Source organism: Mirounga angustirostris, unplaced genomic scaffold (assembly GCF_029215605.1).
Source record: "Mirounga angustirostris isolate CCGP_5_RB_7025 unplaced genomic scaffold, mMirAng1.0.hap1 SCAF_3, whole genome shotgun sequence".
Classification (NCBI taxonomy): domain Eukaryota; kingdom Metazoa; phylum Chordata; class Mammalia; order Carnivora; family Phocidae; genus Mirounga; species Mirounga angustirostris.
The window spans coordinates 38,984,891-39,010,856 of record NW_026991711.1 but is presented as its reverse complement, the minus strand read 5'-3'; positions in this window follow the sequence as shown (position 1 = coordinate 39,010,856).

The window sequence follows — 25,966 nt, the reverse complement described above, 5'->3', positions numbered from 1 at the left end:
AGAGTCGTTTTATTTCCTCTGCCATTTGATAATATCCCCATTTTTACACATTTTGGAGCCATTTCTATTTTCATTATAATCATATAAATCCAGAAGAATTAATCTTAGTTTCACAAAGCAATTTCATATACAGTGGGTAATTACTGATAGGTGCTATAATTATTCCATTCCATTCACTCAGAGTTTATACTGCTTCTATGGGGGTTTCCGAGCAACCTCCCTTTTAAATGCTGAAATAGTCTTTAGTTCTAAAGTGCTCCCTATATCAAAGCTCCTGAGATGCATAAGCTATGTCAAAAGGACATTTCAGACAAAGAAATGGTTAGTCCAAGACAGACTGGGGAGAACACAATATTGTTTATAACACTCTGTTCTGTATTTTAAGACCTTAATAACCCTTCTACAGAATCTGAGCCAATTGCTAATCAATAGTAATTACTTTTTCTCTAACCACCTAAAAAGTACTCTTTAACCCCTAGAAGTAAGTTTTTAGAATGCCACCCATTTATTTTCTAGACATTAAATATGTAGCTATAACTTGAGTTTTGATATTTATAATGTTCACTGTTGCAACTTTATAGGAGGGCCATTTCAGCAACTGAAATACAAGATCTTTTCCAAGAAGGTAGTTGTAAAAGTTAAATTTTTTGAAAGAGTAAGGCAGTAAAACATTTCTAATCAACCTCAAAATTTTACTGAATAGGGCAAGTAGATATTAAATGGATAGCTAGATATATAAACATACTCTGAAGTATTTCTTCTGAACTCAAATAAACTAATAGCTAAAATCCATGTAGTTTATATCCAAACAGTGAAGCCTCACAAATAAATAGGCAGTTGGACATTTTTTGTTCACTTGCAGAAAAACTGCTTAGGTGTCACATTTTATAGAATAGGTGCAGGACATCATCATTAGCAAGGTTAATACAAAATCAGGAAAACCTAGAGCAGCTACTAAAGATTAACAAGAAATTTGGAGGAAAAACAAACAACATGCTAGCAAATTAATGGTTAAAATTAATGATGGCCTAGAAGAACGTCTACTGAAGAGTATAATAATGTACAACATAAAGTAGTTCTGTGTGTCCATTTTAAAAAGTGCCCCTTTCATTCCAACTCTGTGCTGGGCCACATGCTTGCATGGGAGATACAAGAGTTATTTCACAGAAACAAAAAGGTACTTTCTCTCAAATGTTTTTTTATTTTTTTTTTAAGATTTTTATTTATTTGACAGAGAGAGACACAGCGAGAGAGGGAACACAAGCAGGGGGAGTGGGAGAGGGAGAAGCAGGCTCCCCGCGGAGCAGGGAGCCCGATGCAGGGCTCGATCCCAGGACCCTGGAATCATGACCTGAGCCAAAGGTGGATGCTTAACGACTGAGCCACCCAGACGCCCCTCTCAAATGGTTTTTATTTGTTTTTATAGATTCTCCAATATAATTAATGGAATTAGTGGGTTATTTATACTAGAAACCCAGATAGCAATTTTAAACTTCTTTGTTCTTTTATCATCCAAATCCTGGCCAAATTCAGGAAAAAAAAAAAAATTATCTGCAAAACATACTTTTCATTTTTTCCTACCATTGTTACTGCCTATTTCACATTTACATTATTTATTTTAATCTTCTCTCCTGAAACTATCTGAAGTTCTTTGTGCGTATTAAAGTACTCAATTAGTCATACTATTATAACAGTTATTATAATCAACTTGTATTTGAAGTCTTCCATTTACACATCGATGTTCTCCATTACACTGGTAAATCTAGAGGGTAAAGGTCCATGACATACTCATTTCTTTAGCCTCTATCATCTAAAACAGTATATGAGTGGAATAAAATTAGTTTCAGACTCTTATTCTGAGCATAGACTACCAATGCTAAGCTCTGAATTCAATATAAAACCCATTCTAAATTGTGCAGAGTCCTATAGTAGCAGTTTAATTAACAAGAGATATAGTCTCGGGGCGCCTGGGTGGCTCAGTCGTTAAGCGTCTGCCTTCGGCTCAGGTCATGATCCCAGGGTCCTGGGATGGAGCCCCGCATCGGGCTCCCTGCTCGGCAGGAAGCCTGCTTCTCCCTCTCCCCCTCCCCCTGCTTGTGTTCCCTCTCTTGCTGTGTCTCTGTCAAATAAATAAAATCTTAAAAAAATATATATATATATAGTCTTAAAATACATGGTTAAATTTTTTAAAATTTTGTAGGTAATGGAGACTTCAACTTTGTATATGTACATGATATAGTCTGCTGTATATATATATATATATATATATATGTCTCTGCTAGAGCCTGAATACAAGATGTGGGTACTGGGAAAAACTGGCTACTATACTGTAAATAGTTTGCCACTCAAGCATTAAGGTGTAAACTCTATTTCTCTGTATGTAAAAAGGTGCTTTACCTTATTTATTTATTTATTTATTTATTTATTTATTTATTTTTGATGTAGTGTTCCATGATTCATTGTTTGCGTATGAAACCCAGTGCTCCATTCAATACGTGCCCTCTTTAATACCCATCACCAGCCTAACCCATCCCTACACCCCCCCTCCCCTCTAGGTGGATTTTCTTCAAAGAAACAGGTAATTTCTATTTCCATATATGGAATATGTCATAGCATTTGAAAAATAGATGGAACTCAATCTTTTTCTTCACTGGTAGTTAAATATTTCTGAACTTTAAAAGCAGAATTAGGGCGCCTGGGTGGCTCAAATGGTTAAGCGTCTGCCTTCGGCTCAGGTCATGATCCCAGGGTCCTGGGATCGAGTCCCACATCGGGCTCTCTGCTCCTTGGGAGCCTGCTTCTCCCTCTGCCTCCCTCTCTCTCTCTCTGTCTCTCATGAATAAATAAATAAAATCTTAAAAAAAATAAAATAAATAAAAAAATAAAAGCAGAATTAGATTCTTAGATAAATCAATGTGATAAGATCAAAAGCTTTATCACATTGTATATGAATTTCTATGAAAACACAATAAAATATCAACAGTTCTTAGTAGATTCCAAGGTTGTTTTTAATATAAAATTTGAACCTGAGATAGTTAGATGCAAATTACATATAATTCAGTGAAAACAAATCACATTTTGAACATCCTTTGAAGATATTTGACAACTGAACCTAAGAAAGTAACATAAAAATAATCTATTAGGACTTTTAAGTAAGTTAAAAACTGTCTTCTTCGAGGAACTGGACTATAATGTCTTCAGAAACTCTAGAGATGCTCTGCCCTTGAATCTTCTCTGGTAAGATGAATTATAGCAAGCACAATTCTGTTAAAGAACAATTTTCACTTTTTTTCTGTTTTTGTTTTTTTTTCCACTCACTCTTATCCTTGGCATGTAAGAGGCTGAATGGAATAATAAGAAACTCCCCAATTTAACATAGAGAATATTATTATAATAAGATTTTTCTGAAAGTTTTGCAGTGTATTTTCATGGGACATATCATGGTAGGTGATGACATGATAATTTCTACTCTTGATAACTCCATTATCCAGGATAGGCTACATTAGGATGCAATAACAAAGTAACTGTGAATATCTGCTATCATAAAGCCAAAGTTTGTTTCTTGCTAATTTTACATCACCTTTGCAGGTGTTTCTTTACAGAGCCACTCAGAGACCAGACTAACGGACACTCCATTCTCATCAGGGATATGCAGCCTTCTAGGTCATCTCAGCTGAAAAAGAAAGACTCGAGAACTGGGCTCTCCATTAGCCTGGAAGTGATATACTTCATCCCATCAGCCAACACAAGGGAGATGAATCTGCCTTGCTACAAAGGAGTTGAGGAGTACAGGGAAGTAGATAGAATATTTTTGGAGAGGATGACTCTTTCTATCACAAGAATCAATAGTCTATATGTTGTAAATGGTACTGTAATATGCTGATCAAACTGTACTAGTAAATTATTTTTATAATGCTTGTCTGAAGCACGTAATTTAATCATGAATATTTTGCAGTAAAACTGAGGAAAACATCCTCAATTATAGTTTTACATTGTTTTACCTAGGTCTCTAATGTGGCAGACACTCAAACTACAGTTGCTTTTTAGGAAAGATACTCCTTTGAAATAGAAAAGGATATTATTTCATAACAAAAAGGGCAACCATTAAGTAGAAAGAACAAAACCCATGAACCTATGTATGTGACAGGCAAAACTAGATCAGCAGCTATGTTTTGTTATTTAAAATCAATACTTAAGAGCCTTTCCTTCTTCACAAAGATAAAGGAGTTATCAGAGCTAATGGTTGATGTGAATGCTTAGCACTGTTTTAACAGATTACAGGTCGATTTTAATTTTGCTTTACAAATTACAAAGGAGCCCATCAATAAGATTATGGACGAGAGACACCGAAATACTGCTGAGGAAGTAGTCCATCCTTTCAAGCTCAAATGGATTAGAGAAAAGAAAAAAAAAAGGGAAAAAAAATTGCCAGCAGTAATGGAAAAGGAATGTATTTTTTGTTTGTGGGTAAACCATGCAAAAATCTTACAGACATAATTACATTATAAAAGAAGCTGATAATTATTTATCATAAGGACTTGGTTAGAAGTTTAGAAGAATCTCCTTGGTTAATCCAAAAACGTGACTGCAGATTCTCTTTAAACATACAAAATTATCACTAAAAAATAAAACAATATATTCATGGAGACTTCGCATATGTAATACTGAGTGCAGTCTGTTTTACAAACATAGATTTTAGAACTATTTTATTATTAAAGAGATTCTTTTCACAGAAAATTAGACAACTTCAGAGAATCATATGCTTCTCATCTGCTAATAAATATAGATATCACCATATACACGATGATATAATGATTTATATTGCTTTCCCTTTACTGTACAGGAACCATCATTTCTGTCTGCTCTAATTATAATAGAATTTCCTGATAAATTTGATAAACATTTTTAAAAACAGAGGGAAAAGCTAAAGCAAAAAAAATTGTAGTCTGTTACAATATGATAAATGTTCCTAAGTCTATAAAATCCTATTACATTCTAAGTTGAGAGTATGATCAGTATGTGATAAAGGAGATATTCAAAGAAAAGCATCGTGTGTATGTGTGTGTGTGTGTATTCATATATATATATACATATATATACACATATATATACATATATAAAGATATATGACGAGATGACGAGTACACATCCGGCTAAGATATGTAGAATTTTATACAAAGGTCAGTATCAGAAGTCTGACCAGATTATTGACAAAGAACAAGCGAATGATAATAAGCCAGCCATGCCATGATTTCTCTTATTACTAAACAGCGCTGTTATCACGCTCAAGTCCGTTTTAAGTAAAAAGACTCTGCTTTTGGAAATCGTCTTACATAGCATCACACAAATCTGGACCCGGAAAAAAGCCTTTTATGCCATGAGGATTTTAGCATAGTCAAAAGAGAGGTGGCAAGTCCCGTCCTGCCACTGCCCTGTGATGGGGTCAGGGGGAGACAACAGGAGTCTACGACTGCACTGGTCTCCTGGCTACGCTTTGCTGCAGGCATTTCCGAGGGCCTCTGGTGAGATTCCATTCTCTGCAAAGTACACACAGAAAGATGTTTCACAAGGGAAGAGTTAAAGAGTTGCTGAGGAAGAAAATACCCCAAAGCCCTCTTTGGCACCGATAGAAATTTAAAAAAGAAAAGAAAACCTTTCTTCCCTCCCCGAAACTTGAAGAAAGGGCCCGAGTACATAGTGAGTTCCTCTGGAGCAATTGCCAGAGTCAGCGGCTCAAGCAGAGAGGGCAGGCGCTAACAGTAAAAGAACGCAGTGATGCAAAGTATGGGCTTAGTCTGGAAAAGGCTGGATTCCCTTCAGACCAGTCTGGATGCAGTCAGCCAGCAGCTGAAATTTGGTTCTCAAGACTCCTTAGGGCAAAGGTTCAAATGGCGTATTCTATAAGTTGTTCCTAGGATTGTCTGTAGTTGTAATTAAGGGAACTGGAATTCTGTAAGCCAAATGGAAGACTTCGTCAATGAAGTGAGACGTAATTACCTGGTGGTAGTGGAAAGTTCTTAATTTGTGCTTCAGTGACAAAGCTGACAAGCACAGAGTTTTGAAGACGAGAAGTGGGGTCAGTAGGAATCATTAAAAGGCTAGGAGTGGAAACTTTGCACTTAGTTTCTTCCGTGCAATGAATCTGAAACCTGTTGCTTGTTGTCAGTAAGATTTGCCTTTGATCACAAGCAGAAGGGAACTGTCAGGAGAGTAAAGTAAAACATCTAACCCTCTGACTACTTACATCCTGTTCAAACTATTGATTGTTCACTTTCCTAGTACTCGGTAATCTTGGTGATCTTGAACAGATTTGTGCAAACAAATCAGCTACTAAGAACACATATTTCTTAAACCCCTTCTTTTCTATTCCCTTGGAATAAGAAAGTTTGCCTTCTGACATTTTTTTTTTTTTTAGAAGACACTGTGCGCTTGCTATCTGAGCAATATTTTATTATATGTTGCTTCGTTTAACCTGACAAATCTCTCGCGGCAGACAGTATCTCTACTTTAGTATTACGAAAGTGGACTTCCTAGAAGTTAAGTAACTGACTAAAAGGGTGGACTGGGATTCAAATGGAAGTCAACCTGAGGCAAAGCCCACTTTTTCTCACATCACAATGTTGCCTCTTCAGGTACTTTAACATGCAGGGCTAGGGGGATCGTATTTTTACACATAGGAGAGCAAAAGAAATTAAAAAATAGAAACATGGAGTTTATTGAGTCTCAAAATAATTGTTTCTCAATGCGGGGTAAGGTAGTCTCATGCGTAGTCTTTCCACCCTCACTGGACCACACAAGAACAAGCCTGGAGTCTAAAGAGCCCTCATAGTCCATGCTGGCCTCACTTGGAAATATCCTTCTCTGTTCTAGGCATGATGTGTACTCCCTTATTCTGTTTAAGCATATGAGTCAGTGGTCCTCGGGCACATCCTCAGCTTTCTGTACTCAGACCCCATGGCAGAGGGGGTGGGGTCCCTCCACTGCAGCCCCATTGCCGGCCCAGGGCGGAGCTGCTGGCCATGAGGGACCCATGGAATTGCAAGGGCCTGGGTCTTGTGCACTCTCCCCTTTCTCGCTGTTAGTAAAGGTCTTACCGCTTGAGCCTGGCAGTATGTTTTCTGTTATTAGCAACACTGAATCATAATCTGGTCTCTTCCCTGGATGGCACTTATCTGCCTTTTAATCTTGGCTGCACAGCCTGGCCTCCCAGTGAATGGCGAAAACACTCAGCTCTGGATGTCATAGTAGGTAATTATGTGAATTCAAATAAATGGTCAATTAATAAAATTGGCTGCAAGCTACTCTTGAATCGCAGAGTTGAAAGGGAAGATTTAACTCGAGACATCTTTGTCTCCGGGCCATAACTTAAAATATCTCTTTGATTTAAAACCAGCTTATCTAGCTTGTACTTGGCCTGAATCCTCCCACGGCCTCTGCCATAGTCCTGCCACTGCCCAGTCACCTCTACCCTTACCTACGGAAATGTGATCCAATATCAGCCCAGAAGCCAGGGACTGTGCAGTTGTTGAATTTCTTCAACTATATGAAGCACAACTTCCACATAAAAATGTATTTAAAAGGAAAAAAAGGAAATATTCAAACACAGCAAAATGTAAATCTATTATCACTGATGACCTCATCATCCTGATATAATTTTTTCTGCACCCAGCATGTAGGCTGCTGTGTTTTACACATCATTAAACCTTTAAAAAGCTCCTAGTTTTGGACACAAACAGATCTCATAAAGCAGATATACTAAATGCATGAGTGATCAGAGCAAAGCCGTTTCCCCTAAGTCAACGGAGAGCTGTGAAACCGAGTCACAAGAACTCCCAGAGCCAGCCAGATGAGGCGGAATAAAGCACCACTAGCAGCTCATGGTCACGCTCCTCATTTATATCAAAACTGCTGTTATATGGGTCTGCGGATCAGTGTGTCTGAAGTATAAATAGGCTGCCCACATGGATGTTTGTGTATACATGGTGTACAGTAATACTCTAAACGGCATGCAGTTTAACGTGTCCTTTAACAGCTTTCTTCCCTGGTTGAATTCATTGACTTTTGTGGGGTTTATTTAACATTCATGGGTTTGGCTGGACATCAATCGGGCTTGGGGAATTACATATCAGAGACTGATGTGTGGACTTTGTTGTCTTCTATGTTCCTCTGTCTTTACTTATTCGAAGTAGAATTCCAGCGATTCTGCCGTTCCCCTTTCCCCCGACTGTGTAAACCTGTTCCTGCCCCATTTCCACATCCCAACTCTTATAACAGTACCACTACCTACCCAATCATGATGGAGAAAACCCAGGAGCCATCCTTCCTTCTCCCTTCCACAGATAAATCCAATCTATTAGCAAATCCTGGGGGCTGCGAATTCAGACTATATCTGCTCATGCCGTTGACTTCTATCTCTTGACCCCTGCTACTTTAGCCAAAACCACCACCTCTTGCCTGGGCACCTACAGCACACTCCAAACTACTCTCCGTGTCTCCCTAGGGTGCTCCTGAAAATCCACTTCTACACTCAAGCCAGAGCAATCCAGCAGAACTATACATGAGAGCTCCTCATTCCCCTGCTTTAAACATCACACCGTCTTCTCCTTGGGCTTAAAATAAAACCTGAACTCATTTTTAGAATAAAGGTGTTGCGTGACTTGTCTGTTGCCTGTTGCTGTCATCACCCACCACACTCAACCTTACATGCGAGGTTCCACCTTCAGTGGTCTTTCTTCTGTTTTTCGAGAGAAAAGCTCATTCAGTCCTCGAGACATTTACATGGCCCTCTTTGCCAAAACCACTGTCCCACCCTTGACATCTTTCTGTTTTCAAGTTTGGGTTTAAATGTTACCTCTTAGATGGTGAGTCCTTATCTAGCCATGCTAGATTAGCAGCCTAACTGCTCACCCATCCCCGTTTTTGAATCACATTATCCACTTCTATTTTCATCAAAGCACTTTTTGCAACCGAAATATTTTATATATATTTAACTTATTAGTTCCCTCACAGCAGCCCTTTGTAAAAGCCATTGACTGTCATTGCCCATTATATTCCCAGGGGCTAAAATGTGTCTGCCAGGCAGTCCATGCTTAAGAAACAATTGTGGGACAGGAATGAAATGGCTTTGTTGCTGAAAATAGACCAGAAGGATGAAATCTTAAAAGCTGGTAGACCCCAAAAGAACACTGACATTGACATCCTGTTTCAATATTTTTTATGAGAAATTTTTATATACGGCTTGGCAAAGATTTTAAAAATGTTTTTTTAAATATGGCAAAAAAGATTGATGAAGGAGAAATGGAAGGATCGCTACATGCAATGTCACTAAAGTGATAATATCTTCTGAAAATGCAAGATCATTTTAAAATAGGGAGAACTATGTGTTGTTTCTTCTACTTCTTTTTCTTCTTTCTTCTTTCTTCTTCTTCTTATTTGAATTCTCCTCTCAGAAATTAGTATTTAGTCATAAAAATATTCCATCAGTTGCTGAAATACCAACACATTTTACTTTTTTCCTGATGCACAGTCAATGGGGAGTTCTCTCTCACAAGTCATTTTTTTCTACATCTTTCATCCATCTCAGAGATGCAAATAAAAATTAAACTCACTCAGATACATCATGCACATAACATAGAGTTTGTTTGTTGTTGTTTTTTTAATTTTGATACCCTGAGGATTTTTTGTTGTTGTTCATAAATCAATGGAAGGGTTATATGCATCCACACAGATGTAACCTCTTTTCTCTCTGATAGACATCATGTGGAGAATATTCTTCCCTTAGGAAGCTATACAAGTATAATACAATATCATAAAATTTGTACATATTCTTCTAACTGTTTCAGATCAATAAATGTACATTTTGAATACCATATACTCACTCATGTTTGATCGGTGCTAAAATGCTATGTAAATCATTTTCATTGGTAAATTGTTATGTCTTGAAATTGTAACCTCAAATTGATCCTAATGCTGATACACAAAGTTTTCACTCCTGTATCGAGAACATAACAGCATGCAAATAAATAAACAGTGATAACAACTTAAGTGCAGAAGAATAATTATTTAGTTTTGTGATAAAGATTGCTTTTTCATTTTCATGAATGGATATGCCCTCAAGATTCACAGAATATGATGAAGAAAAGCCACATGGGAAGCCTAGAAAGTGTAGTGAAACAAATTCCTGAAATGAACTTTCTCAGTCCTGGGCTCATAACAACTGGGGAGAGTGACAGATTTTGACAGAACAGCTGCTAATGATAGTACAGAGAAAGCTTCAAATTTATCTCCATCTTAGATTTCACGCTCTGCTTTACACCTCTCATGTGGTTAGTGATCTCATCTTCAGGCTTTTCTATCATTGAACATTTTCATACTCAATTATAAGATTTCTTTTTGTGCTAAAAATGTTATTTTATGAAAGCAAGAAAATATACAGACATTCACATACATTCTGTATATTTAAATGCATCCTTTCTAGAACCCTGGTCTATCAAAAAATAAAGTGGTAATCTATTCATTGTTTTAACATCGGCGCTCATATTTCCTCTGTTTGGGAGAGACTCTAAGATTACAAAAAAAAATGGTGGCAAAAGCCTAAGCAAACATGGAGAATCCCTCTCCTGCTTGCTTGGAAAAAGAAATTCTTGGTTTTTATGTTAGTTGTTTTGTTCCAGGAGGGAGGAGGGAGTGCGGACAGCAGAGAAGTAGGGGATTTGGAGAAGAGACAAGGAAAAAGTATGAGAATCTGGCTTCAGAGTGGAGCTGGGCTTGGGAGACATTCAAGGTGGCAAAGTCCCTCAAAGAATTTTTAAAAACATAAAAGCTTAATGTTAAATTTGAAGTTATTTGACCTTTGATGTAACTCATCAGATTTCCCCTCATCCTAGAATGTTAAGGAAAAAAAAAAAAAAATATGTCCACTACATTGAAAAATACTTCCCAGGAGTGTGTGGTTTTGTAATAATAGTAATAATGATAATGATAATGATAATGATAATGATAATAATAATAATGTTTCATCTTTGGGGCAGCAGAATGCAGATAAAGAAGAAAACTTCTGGAGGTAAACCAGCCATAAGAATGCAAGCCCACTGTAGTTATCCATAAAATATAAAGAGAGCTTTGGATTTCCACAAGGGAACCAGGGCTAACAATGATCTATTTTTACCTCCATATCAAGAAGCAGGAAGTCTTTAGATGATTTTTCTTTTCTATATATATGTGCCTTATCTAATAAAGAAGTAGCAACAAGGTCTGAATAGATTGCCTATTCCTTTCTTCATACCAAACAACTAGTCAATGAAAAGGTAAGAGAGTATATAACATAAAACTCAAAGAAAGTAGAATGACTATACCAAAAGTGTTCTCTAGTACATGCATTTATTCTATTAACAGTAGGATTGCTTGTCAGGGATCTAATAGTTGATATATCAAAGTGATTTGGTCTGTTATTAGTTGTTCTGAAGTGGAGTTGCCTTTCATGTCTTAGAAACCAAATTAATGGCTAGTCTCGATAGTCATTTAGGTCATAATTTTAACACCTAGTTATAATTTTGTTAGACAGCATCTTTAAAAAAATCATGCTCAAACTTTTGATGCATCCACTTAATTACACACCAAGGGTAAAGCATAGTGTCTTAAATGTTAATGGAGACTATTTTGACATCCCACAGTTACACAAGCAAACTGCAATTAGTAAACTGTGGAAGCGGATGATAGGATCACAGCAAATCCACTGGGATTATGTGGAAAATGTAGGTAAAATAAAAATGGTACATGACTGGAAGAAAATAGAGAGGGGAAAAGTGCCCATCCTTATGTTTAAAAAAAAAAAAAAAAAAAAAACCTTTAGGGTTCAATTGTTTCCTGGACCTTCAGCCAGTCCTAAGGGAAAAGTCTGATCAATTTAGTGTTGTTCAGTTTAAGTCAATTCCATTCAGAAAGTGCATTAAGTGTTTCTCTGGGATGAGCGCTGTGCTGGTGATACCCAGGATATGATGGAAACTACACCTCTGCTTCTTTCTCAAGGAGCTCACTTCCTAGTTACGGAGGAAATGTTTACAGATGACATTACCAGACTAGATTTGAATAAAAATGCATGGCATGGGATATGTAGTTTTAAGGGTTGTTTTACATGGTGTTTTTTAATCCCCTCCCCTTTCCCCTGACACTTGTCTTCTTTCTCCCTTTCCCATCCATTACTCCAAAATGCCAATCACTGACTGACCTTCAATTACTATTTTGATTTCTTTCATTTTTACAACACTGAATAAATCCATCCTTCAGCTAATAAATCGATAGTCTTGACCTTAACAAATGATATTATAATGCAAATGCATGATCCCAACAAAAAAAATGCATAAACCTCTTAAGCCCTTACACTTCTTTCTTTTGCATAATAGGTCAAGAGGACATGTTTGGAGCAACATTTAGTGAAACACAACTTACCACCAATATCAACAACTCAACAGAAAATTTTCTTTAAAACTGTCAGAAGTACCATTTTAAAATACAAAAGCAAATATAATTGACATTATAGTCAGTGCACTATCAAATTATGTAAGCAGTAAGAAATTATCCTTATAAACTCAGAAATACTGTCGTGTTTTTCAAGTTTCTTCTGTGAAATTTTAATTCTTATTATATAAAGCACATATGGGGGCATCTGGGTGGCTCAGTCATTAAGCTTCTGTTTTGTTTTGTTTTTTTTCCTCACAACTCTTTACCTGTTTATTTCCACGCACTGAATTCAACCAGAGAAAGAGCTACATTAATATTGCGATATTTCAGCTAATCCATTATTTTTATGCATCTGCCTTTGGCTCAGGTCACGATCCCAGGGTCCTGGGATGGGGCCCCACATCGGGCTCCCTGCTCAGCGGGAAGCCTGCTTCACCCTCTCCCACTCCCCCTGCTTGTGTTCCTGCTCTCGCTATCTTTCTCTCTGTCAAATAAATAAAATAAAATCTTAAAAAAAAATAAATAAAGCACATATGATCACATCCATGCTAAACTAATTTAGAACTGCATTTTAGTTGAAAATATGTTTTTCTGTTGTTTTGCAGCCAAAGCCTAAAGGATTGCTTAATAAGTAAGCCTACTGTGTGTGATTCTCTGTGCTATGGATGGAATTTGTTTCCCTTCTCCCCCAAAATTCATATAACGAAGCTCTAACCCTCAGTGTGCCTGTATTTAGAGATAGGGCCTATAAGGAAGTGATAAAGATTAGATGCAATCAAGGGTGGAGCCCTAAAATGAAAGGGCCAGTGCCCTCATAAAAACAAGCAAAGACACAGGAGCTTTGTGTCTCTTCCACCATGTGAGGACACATTGAGAAAGTGGCAATCCACAAGACAGGAAGAGAGTTCTCACCAGGAACTAAATTCGCTGGCAGCCTGATCTTGGACTTCTCAGCCTCCAGAACTGAGAAAATGGATTTCTGTTGCTTAAGCTACCCAGTCTGTGTTAATTTGTGATGGATGCCCAAGCAGACTAAGACACTGCCCAGTTACGGCCTGGGGATATTTATACACACGCATACACACACACACACACGGTGGTTTATAAGGAACATGTAAAGTATATTAGGGGAGAAGTGACAGGAGAAATCCATTTACCATTTAATGAAGTCCCTTTACCATTTAATGAAGTCAAAGAGGACAACAGCAAAATATATTCATGAAACTGCACTGGTACATCCATAGTAACCTTTTTTTTTTTTTTTAAGATTTTTATTTATTTGAGAGAGAAAGAGAGTGAGAGAGAGAGCATGAAGGGAGAGAGGGTCAGAAGGAGAAGCAGACTCCCTGCTGAGCAGGGAGCCCGATGTGGGACTTGATCCCAGGACCCTGGGATCATGACCTGAGCCGAAGGCAGTCGCCTAACCAACTGAGTGACCCAGGCACCCATCCATAGCAACCTTCTAAAGGGAAAGAGGGAAATAAGTTTGCAAATGGAAGGTGAAAATTAAAGTTCTGAAAAGGAGAGGGTTTCTTTAAAGCGCTTGGATATGAGAGATGGGTCTTGATGTGCAAATACTAAGTAATATGTATCATGAAACATTGGTATGTTTGGAGTTTTTATTAACTCTTTATAAATTGTAATTTTAAAAAATTAGACATTGGAGATAAATAAAAATAAATTACAGAGTAATGCTACTACTCAAAGTTAAACATAATAAAACATTTTAATTTTCTCCATATATAATGTACAATACATACAATAATTTAAGTTTTTTTCCATTTAACATTATGCATGTTTTTCAATGTCATTATATACCCTTGTCATTCTATAAGATATATTATCTTTTTAAAATATTTTATTTTTATTTATTTATTTTTTTAGAGATTTTATTTATTTATTTGACAGAGAGAGACACAGCGAGAGAGGGAACACAAGCAGGGGGAGTGGGAGAGGGAGAAGCAGGCTTCCCGCAGAGCAGGGAGCCCAATGCGGGGCTCAATCCCTGGGATCATGACCTGAGCCAATGGCAGACGCTTAATGACTGAGCTACCCAGGCACCCCAAAAGATTTTATTTTTTAAGTAATCTCTACACCCAACATGGGGTTGGAACTCACAACCTCCAGATCAAGAGTCACACACTCCACTGACTGAGCCAGCCAGGCACCGCTATAAATACATTATTTTAAGGTTACCACAAAGTCTACTCCATACTCAAAAGTTTCTGCAGTAAAATCACCATCTATGGGCTTTTTGTTTGTTTCTGGTTGGCAGATGCTTGTATTTATGAAGAACATTCAGAGAATTTTAAGGTTTATTTGGCAAAAGATATAGTGATCAAGACTTAATTGAAGACAACACCAAATGTCAGTGAGGATGCGGAGACAGTGGATAACACTGGATTCACAACTGGATGTACTGTAAGAATGTAAAATGGTACAGCCTTTCTGGAAACTAAGACTTATCAAGTCTTATGAAATCAAATCTGCAATTACTATATTACATGCTCTTTGGTCACTTATCACATAGATATAGAAATTTATGTTTACACAAAAACCCGTACACATACCTTCAGTTGCAGCTATATTCTTGGTAGGCTAATCTGGAGCCCTATACAAATCTGGATATCCCAGATATCCTTCAATTAATGAATGATTCACTGCACTGATTTTATCATGGAATACTACTCAGCAAAAAAACAAAACAAAACAAAAAAAGGATCTAATTAATGATACATGCAACCACTTGGACAATCTCCAAGAAATTATGTTGAAAAAAACCCACTGATACCAAAAGGTTACATACTGTATGATTTCATTAACATAACATTTGTGAAGTGACAAAACTTAAGAAATGGGGGATAGGGGCACCTGGGTGGCTTAGTTGGTTAAGCGTCTGCCTTCTGCTCTGGTCGTGGTCTTGGGGTCCTGGGATCGAGCCCCCAGTCTGGTTCCCTGCTTAGTAGTTGGTCTGTTTCTCCCTCTCCCTCTGCCCCTCCCGCCCCTACCTCGGCTCGTCCTCTCTCTCTCTCAAATAAATAAATAAAATCTTAAAAAAAAAAAAAAAAAGCGAGGAGGACAGGTTAGTGGTTACCAGGGGTTAGGGATGGGTTGGGGAGAGGATAGGGTGATGGGAAAGAGGTATGTATGGTTATAAAAGAGCAATAGGAGGGATATTTGTAGTGTGGGAGCTATTCAATATCTTGACTGTTTTGGTGGATATATGTACCTTCCCAGGAGATAAAATTGTATAGAAGTAATTACAACGTACACATACATACACACACACACAAATGAGTATCAGTAAAACTGGTGAAATTTGGATAAGATGGGTAGATTGTACAAATGTCAATACCCTGATAGTGATTTTGTACTATAGTTTTGCAAAATGTTACCATTTGATAAACTGGGCAAAGCAGACTCTGATCTCTCTGTATTATTTCTTAAAGCTGCAAATGAATCAATTACCTCAATCAACATTTTAATAAGAAATTATTTGGAGAAGACGAGTCATAGTGGAAAAAAGTAAGGACAAATGAGATTTTAGAAAAGGAAATGGTTAGTTTCAAAGAGTGGTTAGATTTAGGCAATGTATTTTTGTTTTGTTTTGTTTTTTGTTTTTTGTTTTTAATTTTATTGTGTTATGTTATGTTAGTCACCATACAATACATCATTAGTTTTTGATGTAGTGATCCACGATCCATTGTTTTCGTATAACACCCAGTGCTCCATGCAGTACGTGCCCTCCTTAATACCCATCACCGGGCTAACCAACCCCCCCCCCTCCCCTCTAAAACCCTGTTTGTTTATCAGGTCCATAGTCTCTCATGGTTCATTTCTCCCTCCAATTCCCCCCGCCCATTTTTCCCTTCCTTCTCCTAATGCCCTCCATGTTATTCCTTATGTTCCACAAATAAGTGAAACCATATGATAATTGACTTTCTCTGCTTGACTTATTTCACTTAGCATAATCTCCTCCAGTCCCATCCATGTTGATGTAAAAGTTGGCTATTCATCTTTTCTGATGGCTGAGTAATGTTCCATTGTATATACAGACCGCATCTTCTTTATCCATTCATCTGTTGAAGGGCATCTCGGCTCTTTCCACAGTTTGGCTATTGTGGACATTGCTGCTATGAACATTGGGGTGCATATGGCCCTTCTTTTCACTACATCTGTGTCTTTGGGATAAATACCCAGTAGTGCAATTGCTGGGTCATAGAGTAGCTCTATTTTTAAATTTTTGAGGAACCTCCACACTGTTTTCCAAAGTGGCTGTACCGACTTGCATTCCCACCAACAGTGTAAGAGGGTTCCCCTTTCTCCACAACCTCTCCAACATTTGTTGTTTCTTTCCCTGTCCATTTTTGCCATTCTAACTGGTGTAAGGTGGTATCTCAGTGTGGTTTTGATTTGGATTTCCCTGATGGCTAATGATGATGAACATTTTTTCATGTGTCTGTTAGCCATTTGTATGTCTTCTTCAGAGAAGTGTCTGTTCATCTCTTCTGCCCACTTTTTGACTTGATTATTTGTTTTTTGGGTGTTGAGTTTGAGAAGTTCTTTATAGATTTTGGATACCAGCCCTTTATCTGTAGTGTCATTTGCAAATATCTTCTCCCATTCTGTGGGTTGCCTCTTTGTTTTGTTGACTGTTTCCTTTGCTGTGCAGAAGCTTTTTATCTTGATGAAGTCCCAAAAGTTCATTTTTGCTTTTGGTTCACTAGCTTTTGGAGATGTATCTTGAAAGAAGTTGCTGTGGCCGATGTCAAAGAGGTTACTGCCTATGTTCTCCTCTAGGATTTTGATGGATTCCTGTCTCACATTGAGGTCTTTCATCCATTTTGAGTTTATCTTTGTGTATGGTGTTAGAGAATGGTCGAGTTTCATTCTTCTGCATGTGGCTGTCCAATTTTCCCAGCACTATTTATTGAAGAGACTGTCTTTTTTCCATTGCATGTTTTTTCCTGCTTTGTCAAAGATTATTTGACCATAGAGTTGAGGGTCCATATCTGGGTTCTCTATTCTGTTCCATTGGTCTGTATGTCTGTTTTTGTGCCAGTACCATGCTGTCTTGGTGATCACTGCTTTGTAATATAGCTTGAAATCGGGCAACGTGATGCCCCCAGCTTTCTTTTTCTTTTTCAACATCTCCTTGGTGATTCGGGATCTTTTCTGATTCCATACAAATTTTAGGATTGTTTGTTCCAGCACTTTGAAAAATGTCATTGGAATTTTGATCGGGATGGCATTGAAGGTATAGATTGCTCTGGGTAGCATAGACATTTTAACAATGTTTATTCTTCCGATCCATAAGCATGGAATATTTTTCCATCCTTTTGTGTCTTCTTCAATTTCTTTCATGAGTGTTTTGTAGTTCCTAGAGTATAGATCCTTTACCTCTTTGGTTAGGTTTATTCCGAGGTATCTTATGGTTTTTGGTGCTATTGTAAATGGAATTGTTTCTTTAATTTCTCTTTCTACAGTTGCGTTGTTAGTGTGTAAGAAAGCAACTGATTTCTGTGCATTGATTTTGTATCCTGCCACATTACTGAATTGCTGGATGAGTTCTAGTAATTTGGGGGTGGAGTCTTTTGGGTTTTCCACATAAAGTATCATGTCGTCTGTGAAAAGAGAGTTTGACTTCTTCTTTGCCAATTTGAATACCTTTTATTTCTTTTTGTTGTCTGATTGCTGTTGCTAGGACTTCTAGTACTATGTTGAACAACTGTGGTGAGAGTGGGCACCCTTGACGTGTTCCTGATCTTAAGGGAAAGGCTCTCAGCTTTTCCCCATTGAGGATGATATTCGCTGTGGGTTTTTCATAGATGGATTTTATGAGCTGGAGGAATGTTCCCTCTATCCCTATACTCTGGAGAGTTTTAATCAGGAAAGGATGTTGTATTTTGTCAAATGCTTTTTCTGCATCAATTGAGAGGACCATATGGTTCTTCTCCCTCCTCTTATTGATGTGTTCTATCACATTGATTGATTTGCGAATGTTGAACCACCCTTGCATCCTGGGGATAAATCCCACTTGGTCGTGGTGGATGATCCTTTTAATGTATTGTTGGATCCTATTAGCTAGGATTTTGTTGAGGATTTTGGAATCCATATTCATCAGGGATATCGATCTGAAGTTCTCCTTCTTGATGGGGTCTTTGCCTGGTTTGAGGATTAAGGTAATGCTGGCCTCATAGAATGTGTTTGGAAGTTTTCCTTCTGTTTCTATTTTTTGAAACAGCTTCAGTAGAATAGGTATTATTTCTTCTTTGAATGCTTGGTAGAATTCCCCAGGGAATCCACCAGGTCCTGGACTCTTGTTTTTTGGGAGGTTTTTGATCACTGCTTCAATCTTGTTACTAGTTATTGGCCTATTCAGGTTGTCAATTTCTTCCTGTTTTAGTCTTGGCAGTTTATAGGTTTCCAGGAAGGCCTCCATTTCATCCAGATTGCTCAGTTTATTGGCATATAGTTGTTGATAATAATTTCTAATAATTGTTTCTATTTCCTTGGTGTTAGTCATGATCTCTCTCCTTTCATTCATAATTTTATTAATTTGGGTCCTTTCTCTCCTCTTTTGGATAAGTCTGGCCAGTGGTTTATCAATCTTATTAATTCTTTCAAAGAACCAACTTCTAGTTTCATTGATCTGATCTACTGTGTATCTGGTTTCTAATTCATTGATTTCTGCTCTAATTTTAATTATTTCTCTTCTAATGTGTGGCTTAGGCATCGTTTGTTGCTTTTTCTCTAGTTCTTTAAGGTGTAGAGTTAGTTGGTGAATTCGGGATTTTCTATTTTTTTGAGTGAGGCTTGGATGGCTATGTATTTCCCCCTTAGGACCACCTTTTCAGCATCCCATAGGTTTTGGACCGATCTGTTTTCATTCTCATTGATTTCCATGAATTGTTTAAGTTCTTCTTTGATTTCTTCATTGACCCAAAAATTGTTGAGCAGAGTGGTCTTTAGCTTCCAAGTGTTTGAATTTCTGCCAATTTTTTTTCTTGTGATTGAGTTCCAGTTTTAGAGCATTGTGGTCTGAGAATATGCAGGGAATAATCTCAATCTTTTGGTATCAGTTGAGACCTGATTTGTGACCCAGTTTTATTTAGGTTATTTAGATTTATTCCGAGGAGAAAGTTCCATGTGCACTCGAGAAGAATGAGTATTCTGTTGTTTTAGGGTGGAATGTTCTGTGAATATCTATGAGGTCCATCTGGTCCAATGTATCATTCAAAGCTCTTGTTTCCTTGTTGATTTTCTGCTTAGATGATCTGTCCATTGCTGAGAGTGGAGTATTGAGGTCTCCTACAATTAACGTATTGTTATCAATATGACTCTTTATTTTGGTTAACAGTTGGCTTATGTAGATGGCAGCTCCCATGTTGGGCACATAGATATTTACAATTGCTAGGTCTTCCTGTTGGATAGACCCTTTAAGAATGATATAGTGTCCTTCTGTGTCTCTTATTACAGACTTTAGTTTAAAATCTAATTTGTCTGATATAAGAATTGCTACCCCAGCTTTCTTTTGAGGTCCGCTGGCATGGAAGATAGATCTCCATCCCTTCACTTTCAGTCTGGATGTATCTTTAGGTTCAAAATGAGTCTCTTGTAGACAGCATATGGATGGGTCCTGTCTTTTTATCCAATCTGCAACCCTGTGCCGTTTTATGGGAGCGTTTAGGCCATTCACGTTGAGAGTGATTATTGAAAGATATGAATTAATTGTCATCATGTTGCCTGTGAAGACATTGTTTTTATAGGTTGTCCCTGTAAATTTCTGTTGTAGATCACTCTTGGGGTCTTTCTCCTTTTATAGAACCCCCCTTAATATTTCTTGCAGGGCCGGCTTAGTGGTCACATATTCTTTCAAATTCTGCAGGTCATGGAAGCTCTGCATCTCTCCATCCATTCTAAATGAAAGCCTTGCCGGATAAAGTATTCTTGGCTGCATGTTCTTCTCATTTAGTACCCTGAATATGTCTTGCCAGGCCTTTCTGGGCTCAAATACATCTTCTAGCCCTCTCTCTCTCCACTCCCTCCGGGATTCCAATGATTCTGACATTGGAACGCCTCATGGTGTCACTTATTTCTCTGATTCTATTTTCATGGATTCTGAGTCATTTTTCCCTGGCCTCCTCTTTTCCCTTTTTATCTATTATACTGTCTTCCTGATTGCTTATTCTTTCTTCTGTCTCAGTTACCCTAGCTGTTAGATTATCTAGACTGGATTGGATCTCATTGATAGCATTTTTAAGTTCTGCCAATTCCCCTTTTATTTCTGCCCTTAGAGACTCTATGTTGCCATTGATTGATTTCTCCATTCTAGCCATTGTCTTCACAATTGCTAGCCTGAATTCCATCTCTGACATCTTGGTTATATCTGCATCCATTTGTAAATCTGCAGCATAAGTCATAATCTCTGAGTCTTTTCTGTTTTGGGGGCTCCTCCTCCTAGTCATTCTGTTGATGGATGTTTGAGGGAATGTATAGAGTCCAAATTATTGACCAGAACCCAAGCAAGATGCACCTGTTTTCTTGGGACCTTAGGGTTGCTGGCCTCTTGTTTTCCCAGCCTGTCTTCTGCGGGAGGGGCCTGCAGCGCTGTTACTCAGGCAACCCTGTTTGGGCGGAGCTGCCCTGCGCCCCTGTGGTGGGGGATGGGCTCAGTGGGAATCAGTCTTTGGGGCTTTTGTTCTCTGGCGCCTTTCCCTGGGGGCTTTCTGCGTCTCTTCCGTGAGTCAGAGCAGAAGAGACCGTTTCCAACCCTCTGCCTCAGAGCAGGGAGACCTCAGTCTGTTCTTCCGTGAGCTCTCCAGGCCACACTGTCTCCGTTTCTGTTGGTGCTGCTATAAACTGCAGCGTCCTGGGTTGTGCGCCCCTCTGCAGCGCTCCCAGTTCCTGCCTCCAGGTCGGGCATGTCTCTGCCCTGTGTGCTTCTAAAACCGCCAGCACTCCCAGTTCGCGCACGCGCGCGACTCCACCGCTTGGGGTCCTGTGCCGGGGACTGCAGTTTGCGTGCGCGTGACTCCGCCACTTGGGGTTTCCACCCCAGGGGTTGCAGTTCACTGGCGGGACCCCGGCGCACCAGGTTTCCGTCTGGAAGGCTGCAGTTCATGTGCACGCGACCGTTGCTCCAGGTTTTTGTCCGGGGGGGCTTCGGTTCACGTGCGCGTGACCCCGCCAGTCTGGTCCTCCACCCTGGGGGCTGCCCTAAAGTCCTTTCCCCGACGCTACCGGTCTGGGAGTCTGTGCCCGTCTGTAGCATGTGAGGCTGTCACTCACCGGCGGTGTAGGATCCCCACGGCCAGGCACCCTCCCGCTGCCGTTTATCCTTCGATATCTGCCTGCAGAATCACGGCTCTCCGCTTCATACCTCAAAACCAACCGCCTACGATATGCTGTTTGTAGGGATCCAGATCTTCTTACATCTCAGGCTGGTTTCGTGGGTGCTCAGAGTGGTCTGGTAGATATCCAGCTCAATTCCGGGGACCAGCTGAAATAGGGGACGGTCCCCTACTCCTCTACCGTCTTTTTCTAGGCAATGTATTCTGAATACAGAATTGTAAAGGTTGAAGACTACAGAATCCATATATGACAGTCTTATATAAGACATAAAATAAGAAGATATTTATTTCATTTTTTAATTAAACATACATTTAAATAAAGTGCTATCAAAAATAGAGGAAAATTAGTAAGTCTAGAATATATATTTTAATAATTTCAGTACTTATATGATTGAACATTGTGTATGAAAAAAAGAAGGTGAACTTGACCAGGATGTTGTAACAGCTATATTAATAAACTCTTCAATAATGGAAACATATCATGTTTTATGTTATAAATAATATTTTTAACATTACCAGGCACAAAAGTATGAAATTTTACCATAGGTTCGAGGTAACTTTCCAAGAGCTTTTGCTTTATCAAAGAATATTAGATGAAGCCTAATGAAATTTGAAGTATGTTTCCTATGAGAGTATGTCTAGTGTAATACGGTAAGTTATCCTACCTAAATAGGACACTCACATTTAATACCAGATACTCCGTTCTACTTCTGGTCCTCCCAGGCATTTACTGTGAATTGTGATGGTTTAATTCAAACAATATTCCAATACATTTGGGAGCCTCTTCATAAGCAATAAATAGATGTAATTTAAAAACACTGACCTTTGCCTTGCTATTTGTAGATCTAGCAGAATGATTTGCTCACCTAACTGTATATGAAAAATTATAATAGCCAGAGATCGAGTGTTACGGGTAAATAGAAGGGCATTATCAAAGTCTTAGCAAGCTCTATTTAGGCTAAAAATAGCAATTAAATGGCATTGATGTTCTTTTTTACCTTGTTGCCATGAGAAATAATTGTCCTCTTCTGCCCTACATACCAGTTGTACTCCCAGCTAACATCCTCATTATCACCTGACAGTGCAACTGCTAAAAGACTGCTGTTTTTATATAATTATTCTTATTAGCAATTTTTCATAAAAAGCTTGTGAAATGGACTGATAAGTCTATTGCATATGCAGTTACAAATGAGAAAGCTCAACAGTGAAAAGGCAAATAATTCCGCTGAGGTCATCGAATAGTCAAATGTTTGAGTATAAAAATAATTTTCCCCCTTTTTCTAGTCTCTTAATCTGACACTTTGTTCCTGGCTATCTTGGCTGGGTCCTGGAAACAAATATGTCATTGTATATGCCTGAATTAATATGAGTATCTGACTACATATTAAAAATCTACAATTCACTCTAGTTGCTCTTAAAGGAACCTGGTGGTGACATTAACTTTTAAATACATGTGATTTTGCAGACAGTATGTCCAAATGTGGAAAACAAAGTAATAGGATTTATATTCAGAAGAGTTGGATTCTACTTCAACTTTTGACTTTTTGATCATATAAATTTGGGTAAATCTCTTAAACCCTCTGAATTTGCCTGTTCTCAATTAGGATCCAATTCAACTATCACCTTCTTTCTGTAATTTTGTATGACTCTCCTAAGTAGAATTCCCCACTGCCTTATGTGAGTTTCTTGAAGGCAAGGATCGCATCTTGTTCACCTTGTATCACTGGATTCTAGCACAGTAGCTGACTAGATATTACCTCGAGGTAGCAGGTTGAGATAATGTATGTTCAATGCTTTATGAACTGAAGAGTGATTTACAGACTTACATCTTCATAATTAGTGCTATTAAATGGTAGTCACACAATTAAGGGTATTTAGTTGAGAGATGATTTTTTGTGGGGTGGTACAAAACCAACTGAAATACAATGCAACTAATCATTCAACATGACTTGAATGAGGACACAGACATCCTAAACAATTCCACTACAGTTCCTTTCACCTTATAGTTACTCTCCAGTTAATTTCCTCCTTTGCTTTCCTTCTCTCAATTAGTCTAATCCAGATTTAATTTTCTCCCCTGCTTTTCATTTTAAAATTCTATAGTCTGTTGATAAAATCCCTCTACTCAATATCCTACCTGCCCTGTGGCTCCGGGCAAAACCACCGAGGAAAACACTACTTCTCAGTAAATTCATTTCTGCTTTCTTCCATCTCTAAACCCCAGTTGTTAACCATTGCAGGAGAAAAATCACATCACATAGCCAGGATGGTTCAGCAACATATTTGTGATCACCAGCCTTTGGTGAAAGCTGAACATTGCGTCGCAACAACTGCATCAGTTCTCTGGTCAATCTGTAGTACTCTCTACAACCACGTTTTCCAGCCAGTTTTGATCTCCCCAAACTTGTATTCTGCCTTCCTCCTTCCCCTTTCTCCTTTTCTTTCCTGAACCAGGCTTAACCCCCATACAAATGATCTACCTACTGATATAGAGAGAAAATAGAAGTCTTCATATGAGAATAACCTTAAATTGATGATGCACACGCTACCAGCAGATCCTCTTTTCACATGCTTCTTTTAAAATGCAGTGTCTGTTAATTAATTTTTACTTCTGGGTTCTATATCCCAATCTCCCTAGCCTTCTTGGTACCTTACTGCTGTTAAATCCATCTCTTTTGTATCTTCAAACTCCTACTATCTTATGGGTCTTTCACATACATTAAGTCATATTCATCTTCAGAAATAATTTCCTCAAGCCAATGTGTCAGCTACCACTTTACATTTCTTACTTTCCACCAAAGATTCCTAAAAAAGTCACATCCTTCACTGTTTCCAACCCGTGATTCTTCACTCTTCAACAAACTCCAGTGGGCTTCTGCCCTTGACTGTTTCAGAGAAGCCAGCCTTGCTCCATCTACTGATGATTCCATTGTGACTAAATGCCTTAGAAGGAGAAATAAGGAGTGGTTGAGCAACACAGATATTTATGTTTGAAAATACCTAGGTTTACATAGTCAGCCCTAGTTCTTTCCTGGTTCCTAACAAAAATATCCAGTTGTAATTCTCACAAGCATTTATCATTCCTCCAGTGGTTTGTTCATACTTCAGGACATAGTACCATAATCCAGTTGGTTGCTCGAGCCAGAAATCTGAGTGTCTTTACTGATACCTCCTTTAACTCCTCCTCACATCCAGTCCCAGCAACATTTACTTAGAATCTGGCATTGGTTCTCCACTGCTTTAGGAATAATGTTGAAAAGCTTTACATGGTTCACAAGCCCTTGTATGATCTCCCTCTCTTTGTCAATGAGAGAGTCTATCACTCTCTTTTTCAATGATGAGTACACTCCAAACCAGTGCCTTCATTTCATTCCTTAAAGATATATGGCTTGTTCTTAATTCCTTCCAGGTCTCAAGCATTCCTTATTCTCACTAAGTGGTATCCTCCTCATCCAACAACACCTTTCCATTCTTTAGGTCTTAGCTGAGATGTCATTTCTCAAGAGACATTCCTTGACCATTTCCACCCAATTATATCAAGTTTCTCTTTAATTAACTTGCAAAACACCCTGTAACTTTTCTTAATTTATTGTAGATTTTACAAATTAATTATTTTTTTTGTTTTTTTAAAAAGATTTATTTATTTATTTAAATGAAAGACAGAGTGAGTGGGGGGAACAGAGGGAGAGGGAGAGAGAGAATCCTCAAGCTGAGTCCCCACTGAGGGTGGAGCCTGACACAGGGCTCGATCCCAGGTCTCTGAGTGTTGGGGTTAATGTAGAGCATGAAATCAGCCATAACACCTGGCTTGCTAAAATATAACACAGAGGCCACTGAGAGCGAGGGAAGGTTTCAGAGAAAGGTGTGGGCCTTTGGAATGCCAAGGCCTGCGTGACCACTCTGCCGTTGGAACACCGCGGGGAGTTGCCTTCCTGAAGCTTTCTTAGCCCAAACAGCCTCCCTGTGATCTAAGAGATGTGGCATTGTCCCTTAGGCTATGATTAGGAGAACTCATAGAACACACAGATTAGCATATCGTAGCATATTTACGATAGCATACTGTATCTAGATACGTAACTAGATCCTCCTAGTTTCAGTAAGACCCCTTGTCACACATCACGTGCTTGAGAACCAATGATAAGGACTTGTGATTA